General features: G+C 44.5%; 2 long non-coding RNA genes across 2 annotated transcripts; both read left to right on the forward strand.

Annotated features, from left to right (window-relative positions):
• The first annotated feature begins 6188 nt into the window (after positions 1-6188).
• LOC113964255 lies at positions 6189-9003 on the forward strand. Its single transcript, XR_003533130.1, has 3 exons — positions 6189-6277; positions 7986-8106; positions 8413-9003. It is a non-coding gene; the product is annotated as an uncharacterized LOC113964255 (long non-coding RNA).
• A 1409-nt stretch (positions 9004-10412) lies between these two features.
• LOC113964254 lies at positions 10413-15296 on the forward strand. Its single transcript, XR_003533129.1, has 3 exons — positions 10413-10443; positions 11459-11538; positions 13590-15296. It is a non-coding gene; the product is annotated as an uncharacterized LOC113964254 (long non-coding RNA).
• Positions 15297-15928: the final 632 nt, after the last annotated feature.

Consider the following 15928-nt stretch of genomic DNA (forward strand, 5'->3'; position numbering starts at 1 on the left):
GAAAAGCGTGATGAGGAGGCTGTCCTGGGATGCTGGGATGGCACAAGGAAGTGCACTGAGGGCAGGAGCCAGAGAGGAGCCCAAGACAGTTAGTTATGATGACATGTATTCAGGCATCTACTGCAGCCATAAAAATAGGTGTGCGAGGTAATATCCAGGGAGAGCCTTTCCCAATCAGCAAGGTGTGCCTGAAGGTGCAGTGTCATGAAGGGTGAGGTGAAGAGGGGCCCTGCTGTTATGAGAGGTGTGTGGAGGATCCCAAGGACAGAGGGGAGCAGGAAGAGCCAAGCCGCAGTGGAAATGGCTCTCCTTGTTTCTCCCCACTTCCCTGCAGCCTCCAGCCATGCTGCCAGCCACAGAGCAAAGGCTTGAGGGTTGGGGGTGAGAGAGCCTGCCAGATTGTGGCAATGTTGGGGGCGTGGAAGGGAGCGGGAGAACAAGAGATAAATAACCCCAAACAAACCCTTTCTGTACTCTTTATTTCAAAACAGACATTAGGGCCTTTCTTTTCTGCTCTCAAGGATTTTTTTAATGTTTTTTATTTTTCAACCCTGTAGTAACTGCTGATGATGTGGTAAAGTAGGCGAGTCCAGCAGTGGCCCCCACCTTTGGAGTTGCCCTTGCCTGGTTTGCCTTGCAGTGAGGCTGAAGTTGCTTGGTTTCAGAGCGTTTTTACCGTGGGGCAGGTCAGAAACATTAGCCTAAGGTAAAAAAACTGCACCTCTTTGCGAGGCAAAGGCAAGGCGTCACTCTGCTTCAGCCATCTCTCTCAGTAGTTGGAATTTCAGCAAGTACCTGCTCCTAAGATGAATGTTGTGCAGCATTCCCAGGCACGCCCCACCTCGAATGCCAGCCCGATCTTCCTCCAGGCCCCAGCACAGCGTCAACAGCCTTCTCCCTCCTGGAGCAATTCGTGAGTTACTGATTCATGCTGCTCTCCCACCAGCAAGCAGGGAGATGTCTGCACCATCTTGGGGACCTGGGTACAAGTAGTTACCCAGGCAAAATTCTTGCTTGGAAAGAAGGTCTTTTTCTTTCTCTGCTGGCTGCATTTTCTAAGATTTATATGACCAGTTTCTAAACTCTTCTTAATTGTAGAGATAATGTATTTAAAACATATGTGCTTCCTGTAATGCATGCACTCTGAATGCTGTCTGCCTCTTGCCCTGTCTGTGTTCACAGAAGGTACACGTCCATATGGAAACAATCAGGCTACCCAAAAGACAACACACTTGATACTGCTAATTACACAGAGTAAACACCACTGGGACTATAACTGGTCTCAAGATCTGAGTCAATGTTTTGCTGCTGAGCTGAAGAAGAAAGTCTATTATTTGCATTCGTATTACGTCCAGCTAAGTCCCTGCTGCACATATTGCTGATTTCTGTACATGCTACATGGCAGAGAGCCAAGAAATTGTAGCACAAACAGGATTTTATAAGCAGCATTATTTAAGGATGGGCAAACTATGAAGCTCTGAAAGTTAATGATTCTAGCGCACTTTCAATTAATTTTTATTGTCAAGCTATATTTCAGGGTACTAAAGACCTCTTGCGATGACAAGGAGTGTGTGGGAACAGGCGGGAATACGGTATGCGTTGTTGTTCTCTCGGATTTATAGATCAGCAAATAACCTATCTGGATGACAAGTTCTTTTTTTTCCTCTCATGTTAGATGCAATTCATCTCTGTGTTGAGTTTCCCCTCAGAAAATGCATTTTAGCAATATAAATACAGTATCAGGCATCATATTGCACAAGTGGTACAACTGAGCCCCTGCACAGAAGCAAGTATCACCTCTTTCACTAAGAATATCTGTACTACTTGTGTAGTTAAGACAATTAATCTTACAATAGCCTGATACAGAAATCACTGAATGGATTTAAAAGTACTAACTACATTTTAATGACTTATAGTAGGAACTTCTGACAGGACGCTATATTTTAAAGCACAAGTGCACACTGAAGTCTGCATGCCATAAGTTTCAAAGTCTGGATTTAGGCAGTCTGTGCACGAGCAATCACAGTGACAAAGCCTGGCCTTGCATGATGAACATCAAGTTCACCACTTCAGCTCCCTCTCTGCCCCTCTGAAGCCATAGGCCAGAGCTGTGTGTCAGCTAACCATCAGCACTGGCTAGCAGCTGAGTTCTGCCTGCTTTTCTGCTTGCAGAGGACACAAGTTTGGGCTTCTACCTAGACAGTCCTGGTAGTTTCGAACTCTTTCATATTTGACTGAGAGTGCACAGCAGAATTGAAACAGATTACAGGAAAACTGAGGGACAGAGCAATTGCATAAACTTAATTTCCTTAGGAAACAAGGAAAAAAATCAAGAACACCACAAACCCAATTCTAACCAAAACATACACTTTGGAAAGTATTGGGAGAGCTGGGCCACAGTCAGACATCCTGCTCTAGTTTTCAACTGAGTGAGGTGGCTGCTCTGGTTGGCTCCTTCTCTGCTGCCCCAAGTTACTGCTGTGCTGATACAGCTGTTTGTCTAGCTGCCCTTTAAACCAGTTCTGTGAAATGATCCTCTCAAAAGAAAATATATGCTTTTCAGGGAGAGTGCGCGGTGGGGTTTTTTTAGCCCAAAGATCCTTAAAAAAAAATCTTTAGATCTTAGCTACACAAACACTTGGCTTGGTGTCATGGGACAGCAGGTGTAAGTCTGTGTGTGTGTGTGTGAGGGATGAGGGGGAGCTACACCAAAGGGCTCTGCTTCAGTCCAAACAGTTGTATATCTGTAACCTGAAGTGGCAAAACCAGTATTACATCTATCGTGGTGTTCCTACTCTTCTCAAGTCCACCAAGACCATAAAGTGACCTTAGGCCTGCTGCTGTGGTGCATGCACCTACTGGCTGGTTGCTCTGTGGCTGGCTACCATCCTCACAGCAGGCTACCCTCTGCAGCACTTCCTTTGAACCCACCAGTTTTGGCAGACCTAGCCTAAAGTAATTTTTGCCAGTTAAACTACATCAGACCAATTTGAGAATTTAAATAATGGCAATGCTATGCCCACACCATTTTAAATGTTAGCCACGACTTAATGCATTAGCACCAGCCTCATTTCCATGAAAAGCTGGCATGTGACAAGCCAAAGTATGAACTTGTAGACACCATCACCCTTCACTTAGGCCATAGATGTTCACGTAAGCTGTGGCAGAAGTTTCTGTCTCCAGCTCTTCCCTGGTATCGGAGGTTCCTGCTGCTTCAGATCCAGGGAGTAACCTGTGGGTTGAGCCCTTCCTGTCTTGCATTGGGTGGTAGCTTATAATACTGAAGTCGCCTCTAACCTACCTCATTCAGACTGAAAATGTGTGAGAAACATTCAAACACAGTTGAGCAAAACAGACCTGAAGAGATTTTAACCACAGGCTGAGACAATAGACTTTTCCACCAGCATCTCAGTTTGGGAGGATGTGTATCTGTAGCCCAATCTCCTTTGTAGACATTGTTAGATTATCTCTACAGGGTTTATTGCAGAGAGAAATGCTGCTTATTTCTAGCATGAAACCACACAGCTCCTCCTTTGGGCTGGCATCATGCTCCAACTAATGGGGGCAACTATTCAGATTGTCCATGTCTCTTCTTAAAATCAGTAGACATGATCTTGAGTATGCTAAGTGGAAGGAAGCTCACTCCTCTTTGAAATGCAGGTAAGTACTTCATCACTGATTGCGAACCAAAACATCTTTATGGGGAAGCTTTCTGCTGAAATCAAAGTGAAACTTTACCCTTGGCTTTCTTATTGCTACTCTGGAGTCATCACATCCTTCTCTTGTCACCATCACCTTTCAGTTTAGAAAGTGGCAACAAGCTACAGTATTCAGCACTATGTGAGAAGTGAGTCTCTCTGTGTTTGGGGAGGAAAGGATGAATTTATGGTGGTGTTAAAATTTGCTCTTTGAAAGCAGTGAAGACTGAAGGGTCCACCTGAGGAGAATGTTTCTGGCATGCTGCAATTTTGCGTTGCTTCCCTACATTTCTTGTGGAGACAAGCCCCAAGGAATCTGAAAACTTGGCTTATTTTCCTGATCCTGCAACAGATTCCTTCTCTTGCCCAGCCAAGGGCAAGTCCTTTAAGATCACATTTTCAAGCACGGGCTTTAATTTTAGCCCTGTAGCTTGAGATACCCAGAATCTGTCTTGCACATGTATTAATCACTTACAGCTCTAGCCAAAATTAACAGAAGCTGCCTGTACACAGAATTGCACTGAAAATTAGATGCTACTTAAAAAAACAGGGCCAAATCTGTTTTACTCAGCTTGCTCATATGTTCACTGGAGGTAGTAACACCTGTCCAGCTGGGGAGACATCAGGCTAAATTAATTAGTATTTGTAAAGCATGTGAAGTAATTATTATTTTTTTTAAAACATTATTTGCACATGTAATGGAGAAGAGCTCTTTGAGCATTGTTTCTCTTGTTTGGATGTTTTTATTGGATTCAAATAAGGATAAACATTACCTCCTTCATCAGCAGTCGTGCTGCCCATAAAGAATTTGGTTTTGCTTTGAAGGATTAGGGCATGAGATTTTGGTTCCTCTCACTTGTTTATGGCATTAATTTCCTACACACAAATCACTGCAGGTCAGAACATTGCTGTTCCCTTAGCAGAAGGTAAGAGCACAGAATCACTCTTTAATGTTGTGCAATTGGACAGGATTTAGCTTGTCCTGATTTTGTGTTTGGAGAAGTCAGGATGCCCTTTGTGCTTGATGTTTTACCTCTTTTTCTCTTGAAGGTCCAGTGGAGAAATCTGACTAGGCGCATTTGCATCACTCACTCACTGCCTGATCTTAGCCTGTGTTTTGCACAAATTAAAGTACAGCTTCCTCTCTTTTGCTTTCTGTGGGATTTCCCAGTGTTTCACCAGACTGGAGTTTGATGAACTCTTCAAGCTGGCACTGATGCTGAAAGAACCACTTGTACTGTATTTCTTTACACCTGGTCCAGAGTGTATGTGACTGTAGGGTGGAACAGATCAGGGAAGCAATCTGGCTCAGAAAATAACCATTTCTGGTTTTTAATCAGCTAAGTTTTCTGTGTTTGGGTTTAATGGTAGAGCTGAGCAGCAGGGCAAGAGCAGGAGTTGCAGAGAGAGGGAGTGAAGGTCCAGCCCTTCAGGTGGCCTTGCATGGTGGTGTTTGCAGAAACTGTGCAGTCTCACTATTTGCCACTCTGTGCCTCTTCATCTCTCTTAGTGCCACTATCTGTTGGTGGTGGGAAGGATTGTGGCAATAAGTTAATGTTACTCAGTAGCCAGCAATCAATGTGGGTAAAGACCCATATTGTGCCTTTCTGATACCAAGGCTATCCCCCCTCCCTCTTCCATTCTTTGGTTTACTCAGTAGAGCTACCCTGATTCACATAAGCTAACAATCTGTTTGAGAAGAAACAATTAGGCCCATAGAAGTTGTTGACATCTTATTTTCATTTTTTTCAATGGCATAATGGGTACTCCAGTCCAGCTTGTCCTTTTGTGTTCTCCATCCCAGGCATCCCTCCCAGATGCAAAGACCCTGTGAGGTTGAGGACAGAACAGTGGCTCTCCCAAACATTTTGGACCAAGAAACTGCTAGTAACACTTAGCATTTCTCACAGACCATAGTGTGGCTGCTGAGCAGGCTATTAATTGAAAACACTGCTCAAACCAGGCAGGCTCCCCGGGCCAGCTGCAGGCTGCGTCCCATGCCCTCTGAGTCCGTAGTGCTGGCAATTGCTGGAAAGCTGGGGAGGATGGAGTGAGGTTGCAGAAGGCTATAAGAACAGCTTGGGTGTCTTTCCAGGAAGTTGAGTGCACACTCCCTGCTTCTTCTTTCTCTGTGGTCTTTTGGAGTTCAGCTTAAATCAGATCCGGAAAACAGCATCCTGCTGCAGAAGAACCAATGGTCCTAGAAACAGACTGCTACTATAAAAAAGCCTACGGGAGCCAGATGCCCCTGACAGAGATTGATTGACTGGCTGGTCGTATCACCTTTCACTTCACTTTGGCAAGAGGGAAAGCACGGAATGATGGAAAGTTTTCAGGTGGTACTTTCAGAAAGTATTTGAAGGGTTTTTTTGTTTAAGTGCTGCAGGCAGGAAAGAGTCATTCTACACCATGCAGTGCCAGCACAGAGACAGAATAAAAGGAGGTCAGTAGGTACCAAGGAGCAGTTGTTCCTGAGAAGTCCTTCCTGTGAACACAGCATGCTGCAGATGTGTGCTTTGTGAGAGGTTGGATTAGATCATCGCCATGGAAAGGAAATACATTAACTGTGTCTCCTGGAGGTATGGGAGGCTCTATGACAAGCCTCGTGTGGCAGGGTGGATCCTTAGCCAGAGAACCGCTTTGGAGACGAGAGGGAGGGAGATGCTCGGCTGTGCCACCGCCAGCCTTTGCAGAACCGGTGTGCCAACGGCCTCCCTGCGGGGTCTTTTTACAGCAGAAGGACGGGCCTCTCCCGACCTGCACGGTAAGCGAAAGACGCTACGTTAAAACCCGGCTCAGGGTAATCACGGGCGCAGCCTCGGCGGTCCCCGCGGCCCGGCGCGGCAGGTGCTGCCCCGCGCGGCCCCTGCGCGCCGCCAGAGGGCGCTGCGCCGTGCGCGCCGCCGCGGGGGCGGGGCCGCGCCCGCCGCCTGCGCACGCCCCGCCTCGCCAGGCACCGCTTCAGCGGAGAGGTTTGGGGCAAAAGCAGGGAGGGCATCAGCCCGGGCATCGCGCCTCTCTGCTCCCCTCGGCTGCACGCTGCGTGCGGTGCCTGGAGTCCCGCGGATCGGGGGCTGTTGCACAGAACATCCCTTTTAAAGGCATCTCTTGGCACAAAGGTTGTCTCCGAGAGCAGGATCCTAGGCTGAGACGCAACCTTCTTGGAATAAGTAAATACGAAGGGTTTGCATCCTATTTAGCTAGCAGAGGGTTTGTTCAAACTGTGTGTGACCAGACACGGGTGGATACTTCTTGTCTTCCTTTCTAGTTATATCTCCAGTCTGGGAAACACCAAAAAATTAGTGAGAAGAGTAACAACATCTGAAAGAGAGAGAGAAGAAAGGATGAGGCGGTCTGGCTCGGCAGCCAGCCTCAGGAGATGGTAACACAGAGGAGCTATTCATTCTTGAGAGCCAGTTGCTCTTCACGCTGCTAGATTATAAATTGGACACCTTATTAAGAGCTGATCCTCCAACAGCCCCACCCAGGGCTGTGCTCATGCGCTTAACCAGTGGAACGTAATCCCATTTCACTAGTGATGGCTGTTACTGGATAAGCACATGTGCAAGCGAGGCAGAGGATACAAGGCAGAAAGAAGCAGCACTCTGACTGTTTTCTGAATTGTCAGTTAAAGACAAGAAGATAAGCGTTTTGGGAGAGAATGAGGAGGAGGTTGGTTTGCAGTAAAATTTGGGCACTTTTATGATGATGCTAGCTGCCTTATGAAATAATTAAATCAGCATAATTTTTGTTTCTAATTTTTGCTTCTCTTCTCAGTTGTAATTGAAAAATTACTTGCCAACCCAAGTGTTGCTGCTGGAATCAAGAGCTGGAAAAGCCTGACAAGATACAACCTCATCAAGGCATAGTCTTTGAGTTGGCCTCTTCAGTGATTCTAAGTTTCTCTTCTGATGATCTGCTTGATTATTTACTTGTTGTCAGATTATCACAAAGGTCTGCACAAATTTAGGCAGATGTCAAGTTACATGGTTGTTGTGGTGAAAATTTAATGGAAACTTTAGTTTAACAAATTCTGCAAAGTCTTATCAACCTTGGCAAGACTTCTGAGCTTTTCAACCTTCACGCACCTTTTAACCATTTGAAAAGCTGTCTGACTGGCATTTGAAATGCTCAGAGTTATTGCCGGTTTTTCTCAGAAAAAATTACCTGACATGCATTCTTTAGGGCTTATTTTTGTGCTGAAGAAAAGAGCATGGTGTATTATAAACCTGTTTTAGTGTCTCTGAACAGACATCCCTGCTCATACATGCACGTTTTTCATTCCAGGCAAAACCAGCAAATCCAGGGGGATGGATGGAATGCTAGATGCCTCATGAGAATTCTGCATTGTCAGAGCATTTATACTGAATATTTTATAGATACATGTCTGGTTGGTTCCCCTATTGAGGTACCTCTGTTTTACTTTGCTTGGCAGGCAATTTAAATGTAGTTAGATGTATTGCAACCTAGCAGTGGTCAGGAAATGAAAAAGTGACATGGAAATGTAATCTTAAGGTCCCCTCCCTATGTAGCAGTGAGTTAGGGACATAGATTCAGGTGTATTTCAATGATATCTTCTAGACTTTTTGTCTTGATCTCACATAATTGAAAAACAGCTTTTGGGTTTGTTTTAGGAGGAAATAAATTTCTTTTAGATCTGATTATCATTAGTGACTCATCTGTCATTTAAAAATGTTTGTCTGATTCTCTCCAGGTTCTGAGTCCCTGGCTGTTACTGGTGTGTTGGAAAGCAATGACTCCTCAGATGTTCTTGTATACCTTTATCTGTCTGCCTCCAATTACTTTATGAGCTCATGAAAATGAACACAAGGCATCTTTGACATTCCTCTCTCTCATTTCCTCTCCTATTTTTTACATAGGGCACTTTTGCCAATAACTCTTTCCTAGTAAAACAATGCCTCTGAATTCATGCTGTGTGTATATGTCTGTCTGTGTATGTGATTCCATGTACCCTCCCTCCCCACCTCCCCAAGTGTTTGAGCCTGTTGGCAAAAGAATACAGATCTGAAAGTGAAGTTCCTGTGAGGTTGAAAGAGAGAGGCAGATGGGTACATGAGAGAGCCTGTTTGTGCTAGAAGCATCAACATGCTACCAGCTCAGCTCACCTTTTATCAGGCACCAGAGAGCTCCCACTGGAGCGTGCCCTTGGAAATCAGACTTCATCCTGTCTGTCAGTCATGGACTACTCATTCATGCTGATGGTTTTGGAATAAAGATGGGAAGGAGGGGGTGGAAAAGCTGGAGCTTCTCTTTTCTGCACTTTCAAGATGTATGGTTGTCTCCTGCAGGTGATCAGGAGGCCATAGTTGTGTACTAGACAGTAGGGAATCTCTATCCCTGGTGCACACACCCTGCAAAGTAACTATTTATTTTGTTACAGAGCAACTTAACTGTCAGGTTTCAACAGTGTCATATCTCAGAAATGTGGATGCCCTTAAATCAATTTTTGCTAAGGTCATAAAGGCTTTAAAAATAAGGGCAAAGCCTTGAATTTAAGCTGGGACTGAGTAGTTAGCAGAGCAAAGAACAGAGCTTAAGCTTGTTTGGTGGTCTTGTGCTGCTGAATAAATGGCCTGATGCATTCTTGTATGGGTTGTCATTCCTAAACCCACTAGGTTATAGAAATCAAGCATTAGGGCCAAGTCCAATCTTTCAGGTTATCAGACTGGAAATAGTGCTGAAGGATTGAGGCTTTTACAGCAACAATTATTGGGGTTTTTGGGATGATAGAGTGCAGATGATCATTAAATCTTTAATTAGTCTTTAATGCCAGCAATGGACATTATCAAAGTGTAAAATATTTCCCTATATCTTCATCAGCCCAGGCTCTTACAACAATTTACCTTCTGCCAACTTCATTCATTTGCTGATCTTAGCCAAGCCCTTGAAGAGCTGGGTAATGGTGTCATTTGCATGGGAGGTGAAGATGATGGAGAGATGGGTGTCATATGTGTACTGCTGACAAGCCAGTCCATGGTGCCACTGAATCTTCTCTAGAGGCTTTTTATAGATAGTGAACAGGCTGGGTGAGAGGAAAGAATCTGGTGTTATTCAGCAGGTGGAAAAGGTTTTGAAGGTTAAGGAAAGAGCAAGTGTTTATCATAAATCTCTTGAGTGTACAAGAGATTTATGTAAGGGATGTCTGAAGAGGTACCAGCTCAGTTCCATAAGGCTGTGGACAGACATTTATTTTCAAACAGCTGAGCTGGTTGGAAATTTTACAGCCATTCCAGATGCTTGCTACCAATCCTCTGCTGATGGCGCTTGTACCCCTTACTCTGCTATTAGAAAAGGTGGTCCAAGGTCTTCCTAATCTGTCAGGTGAAGCCTCTCAGATAGTTTTAAGTCCTGAAAAAAGGTGGTGTTTGTTAACCCACCGACACTCCTTACCTTTAAGAGAGAGCTGTTTACTAGCACTGGCTTGCCCTGAGTGAGAGGAGAGGTGAGAGAAGAGAGAAGGCGGCTGAATCCTTTCCCACAGAATGTGCCCACAGGCCCAAACAGTTCCTGCATTGCCTCCTAGAGGTCTGAAGATGGGTCTGGGACTGGATGCATCTACTGGAGTAGACTATATTACAGCTGTTTCATGTGCCAAGCATGTGAATAAAATATATGTGAAGAACTGTTTGTTACATGAGCAACTAAAATGGAATATTTGGAACTGTGTCAGCTTCCTATGTAAACAAGAGCTCCAGGATGGGTACACAGTGTGGTAGAAGCTCAGGTAACTTTGGGATCACTATTGTCCAAATTTCCCAACAGTCTTTACAAGAAATTGGTGTTAATTATTATGTTACTACCACTGTGGTTAAAGCTGAACTGGCAAGTTATAATAAAATCTTTAAGATTATTCAGTTGGGGCAATGAAGAAGACTCCTGTGCTCAAAGGATCATTTGGAAATGGGAGGAAGGATGAAGAAAAGGTGCAGGTGGTTTTTAAGAGATCCTGTAGCTCCTACAGGGTTTTGACATCCCCAAACACAGAACTGTCAAAAAAATCCTTGATGTAGGCACAGGTAAAAAAACCAAGCTATAATACTGTGTGTGGCCTCATGGTAAATGTGTGTGTGTGCTGACTGTGCTTTAACATGAATGGCTGTTAGTACCCACCACTATGATTTTCAGGTAGTGAAACGTTGTTATTTATCAAATGGTAACTCTCTGAGGACTGCTGAGATGCAGAATCTTCCTAGCAACCAAGAAACAACCTGCAGCCTTTCTGAAATGTGGAACTGGGGACAGTTTTTAAATTCTCCTTTCATCAAGAAACAAACTCTCCCTTTCATGTAACACTGCTCCCTTACAGTATGAGACAAACCTGTAAAAATGGACCACCCCTAATGTCTGAGCCTGGCTCTAAACAAGATCCCTAGCTTACTGGTCATCCTGTTTCTGAACTGGGCCAAAATGGAGCATCCTACCTTAATAACAGTCTGAAACTCTAGTGGAATCTGGACTCTGATCCAAACTCAAGGCACAGTCTCTTCTTTAAATAAAAATAACTAGATCACAAGCTATTTTGGGGTGGTGACTTTTAGACAAGAAACGTAGGGCTTACATAGGTTTTTACTCCTGTCAAATACATCTGGATGCTGTCCTCCTTCCAGCCGATATTCTGAAAGTGCTTTCATCAGCTCAGAGCCAAATAACCCTAACTGGAAGTTGGAAACTGTAGAACAACTGACATTATTCATGGTATACACTGGTGGTTTTTTGGTTGTTTTTTTTTTCCCACGCAGAATATTCTGCTACTCTGCTTGCTGCTGATGCTGATACAATGTCTGTCATGGCCTGTGATTAATAGCACATAGAATGCTGGGTTAAGATAAGAGCCAACAGTATGTTGGAAAGCCTTCTCTAAATATGAATCCCCATGGTTCTGACTTTCTTGACAGTGAAGTAGTTAACAAAATTGCCACACTTAGTACCATTTACATAGCTGCCAACGCTGCTGATCACCATAGCCTTCTCCCCTCCCATAGCACCTGCTAGTAAATCTTCTGGTTTTTTCCTGTTTACTTGGCTATTCCTAGTATAATGGTATGAATAGTTTCCATTCATGAAGAATGTGGTGTGGTAGAGGTGGTTATAAGGGATAGGAAGCAGTATGCTTGAACCTTATTGTAAATGGCACTGAGTAGCAAGTACTAAAATGTTTTACATCAGTGGGAACTGGCTGTGTGTAGTACCCCACTGGGAGCATTCCCACTGTGCTCTGCAGATGGATGATAGGAGGGTTTTGTTGCTGTGTTTTAAGGTAAGAGCACTTTTCACCTTAGGAGCTGCAAGCAGTCTATGCACCTCAGTTAATGGAAAGCTCCATACTGTGTAAATTATTATCCTGTTGTATCGAGGAGCAAACGAGTTTGCTTAAGATGTCACAGTAAGTTTTCAGCTTTGTCAAGAGTGTAAACTAGATCTTCTGACTTGTAGATCTGGGCTATAATTGAAGGAGTTTTCTTCCTCTTAACATAGCTGGCCTTCCTTCTCTTTGGTATTACCCCATCTTCTCATAATCACTGGGTGACATCTGATCTCTGTGACTTTTGTACAGGATCCAAAGTTTATTGTACTTGGTCCAAGATCTCACCTTTCATTTCTGGCTCTTCTAATTTTGTTTTGGTTCCTGGCAAAAAAAGTCAGCTGCTGAGCCTTGAAAGCCGGGTGCATCTTGGCAGTGTATCTCACCACAGCATGGATATTCTCCTGGACCAGCCACAGGAATGGTCACCCACTAAACTCTAGTGTGGAGGATGGCTATTGCCACCCACACACTTCCTGCAGTTTCTGCTTAAACACAGTGATCTTTGCTCACTGCCTGCGGTTGGTATGTAAAGCTGCTTTCTGTAGGTTTAAAGCTGCTGCCCCCTCCAAAGTGGCTTTTATTTTAGTGTTGGGTTCAGTGATTTCAACAGAGAACTTACTAGCCAGTATCTAAGATTTTATTTAGGGTCAAGTTAACATATAGCTTTGTTTTTGTCGACATAATTATTTTTCTTTTGTCTCTAATCTCACTAATTTTTTTTAAGGCTATTGAATCCTTTTTCCCCCTCTCCTTTAAGGATTTGCAATTGTTCTTTTGGTATATGGATATCATGGACTAAATCCTGCCCTAATTTACACCTGTAAGACCAATGGCACTGCATACATGCACATGAGGACACAGTTAATAGGATGCTGAAGTTATTTGACTGTTTTGAAAAGTCATGTGGTCTAGAGGACGAATGCTGGAAATGTCACTTAGGATTATATAATTCCTAAACCTGTAAATCCTGATGTACAGATAACTTCTCCCTTAGTTGTAAACTTTTATTGGTGATACAATATATCTATTTTTTTCAAAGATGTAGATGTTGTACTGGTAGAGCCCCTTACTGGAGTTACAATACTTACATAGCAGCTTTTTACGTCATTTTACAGCACTTTTCTCATCCTACCTAGTACTAAAGGCTTATCTACGCAAGGGGATTTCTCAGATTGAGAATTGTATTCAAGTAATGTTTAATATTTATACAGATGGTGAAAATTGATACTTAGGTTTTGTTTTGTAGAGCATTTTTACTTCTCAGAATTTGATTTGGCAAATTTATAAATATTCTGGGTTTTAACTTTCAAATAGGTTTTTTATTTTTGTTTGGAATTACTGAAATCTTTGATTTTGAGTTTTACAGCTTATCTAATGCAATACAAAGAGTTTCAAAATTAAAATGAAAGTAGCTTTGAAATTATAATAATAAAAAGCAGCTATGTTGCCTTTCAAGCATTCTTTAAAATATTTCAATGCATACCATCAGGAACTCTTTGTTTTCCTGATTTTATTCTTAAGGAAAATTCTGCCGAAATCAGCTGCCTTTTGTCTTTTGATTCCAGCAGAACAGGATTCCAGCAGAGATTTTTTTCCTGGTGGATTGAGAAGAGCAGAACCAGCAGAACTGCCCGTGCAGAGGGTGTTATTTCAGAAGAAGAGCACTCCCTCTCTCACAGAGTGATCCGATATGCCTTCAGTCTGGGGGCAGGAGTGGAAAGGAGGGAGGAGAGGGGGAATAAGGATGCTTCCTTCCCAGCGCTTGGGGCTGCTGGCCAAGAATGCAAGTCTAAATTCAAGCCCAAGCGAGTGCTGTGCCAGATCCAGAGAGTTTGGAGTCCTTTTGTCCAGAAGCTTGCAATACGTGAGGGAGTTGCCAAATGGGATGTGTGGCATCCATGTTATATATCTGATGCATGAAAACTGGTTCCTACTGAGCTTACTGTGTTGCCTGAGGCAAAAGTACTTCTGATTCCCTACATGATGCAGTGATCACCAGACCACTGCTGTTCTCCTTGAATCCGGCTACAATGGCAGCTCAGGACAACCTCCTGCCTCGGGTCAGGCTGAGGCAGATGGCATGCACAGGGAGAGGAAAGGTGGTGCTGCATTTGACCCTGCTCTCCCTCTCTGGGAAGGGAGGACCTGATGCCGTTTGCATTTCTCCCTAGGCTGAACCATTAAGTTTGATGACAGAAGTGAACCTTTCCCCCTGGACGTGGGCCAAAAGGCCTTTTTTTTCCCTCTCCCTTCCCCTCTTGTCTCTTTCATAACCGTCATTTTCACATATCTCTGGAACATATCACGTACTACTGTCATGTGCTCTAGGTGCGCTCCCCTTTTTTTCTTCAGCTATGTCCTGCCTCCCAGCTGTCAAATAAGAGCCTCTCCTTGTCTGGCTGATGCTTTTTTGCCACAGATGACATGGTGGACTAAGGCCATTGCTTCTGCCCCAAGGGAGAGCCTCCGCATTGAGGAGAGAGGGAAATCTGCTCTGGAAACACCACCTACAAGCCTCCATGTCAACAGGGCCATAGCCATTCCTGTGGGATGAGAGTGCCTGTGTTCCTGTGCCTCACCAGAAAGTTCAACCAGTTGTGCTTGTGCAAACCCTTGGAGGGTTCTGAGGTTGAGAAGGTGTCAGTGAGGACGTAGCCCAGGTTGCAGAACTCCTATGACAGGCTGTGCTGGACAGAGAGGGAACTTGCCTTGGTAAGAATTGTTTTTGTGTTTTATAGGGATGCTGATGGAGGACACCAGGCAGGGGGGAATTCTGTGATGACACTTCTCAAGCCAGTAGTACCCAGTATGGCTTTTCCATTTTTATACTAACAGGGTTCATATCAAATGCCAAGGTTGCTGAGGGCTGCCCATGGAGCAACTCTGATACAGGACATGCTGTTGCAGAGCCCTATGCCAGAGCATTACTTCAGGCAGTGCTTAGGCAGAGGTGGAGCAGACGTAATTTGGTTTGATGCAGCGTGGTTCTCTTAGGCTTGAATTCCCACTAATCCAGTTCTTAAAGAGCCCACCAGGATGTGTGGCAAGAGGTTTATATAGCTGAAGTTCATACCTGGATGCAGGCCATTGCTAGAGAGACATTGCTAGAGAGATGTCCCTCATCCTCCTAACGTCAGTCATGATCCCGACACATTTCTGGGGTTTCTTGTCAAAGCCCTGCTGCTGCACTGAGAGCAGGAGCTGTGGACCAGAAAAGGAGAGCTAAAGCTTTTTCCTGGGGCTATCCACCCTGAGCAGCTGTGCTGTCTCCTGGGCTGCAGCTCAGCTGCTCTGGCTCCACAGGCAGCAGCCCTGCTTGTCCCCACAGTGTGTGCCAGGAGGAAGGTTTCAGCTGTGAAACAGCATGGTCTGTCCTGTCCTTCCTGGGTCAGGGTCCAGAGAGCATGCCCTTTCCCTGGCATCTCATCAGCATGAGAGATACCCTTTCCCCTGTACCTCACTGGCTCCTTCATCTTCTCCTCTGTTCGCATCAGGGCTGCTTTTTCCCTGAGCGCAGCAAACAATCCCCTGCCATTCTATCGTGTGCTGGCCTGGAGCAAGGCTTTCTGTGTGAGCCTCCCAGTCAGTGTGACTTGTTTCTAGCATGCTACAGGCAGGCCTCTATTCAGATGAATGTCCCTGTTAAATATGTATAAACCCAATTGACTTCAACTTCCTAGTTGTCCAGGTTTTATTCCTTTTTATTCATTTGTGGATGTCTCCACAAATTGTAACCACATCTCAGTGAGTTTTGACTCATTTGAGAGGCTGCCCTTAATCTCCTGTCTTTAAAGCTTCCTCCCCTCCTCCCCCACTCCATCTTCCCTCTGGCTCATTTTCTCCCCTCCTCTCTCTCTGCAGCTGCTGGACAGCTTTGTGACCACCAGTTAGGATGGCTGTTTGC

This window comes from Neopelma chrysocephalum, unplaced genomic scaffold (genome assembly GCF_003984885.1).
Source record: "Neopelma chrysocephalum unplaced genomic scaffold, ASM398488v2 Primary Assembly neopelma1_26b, whole genome shotgun sequence".
Taxonomy (NCBI): domain Eukaryota; kingdom Metazoa; phylum Chordata; class Aves; order Passeriformes; family Pipridae; genus Neopelma; species Neopelma chrysocephalum.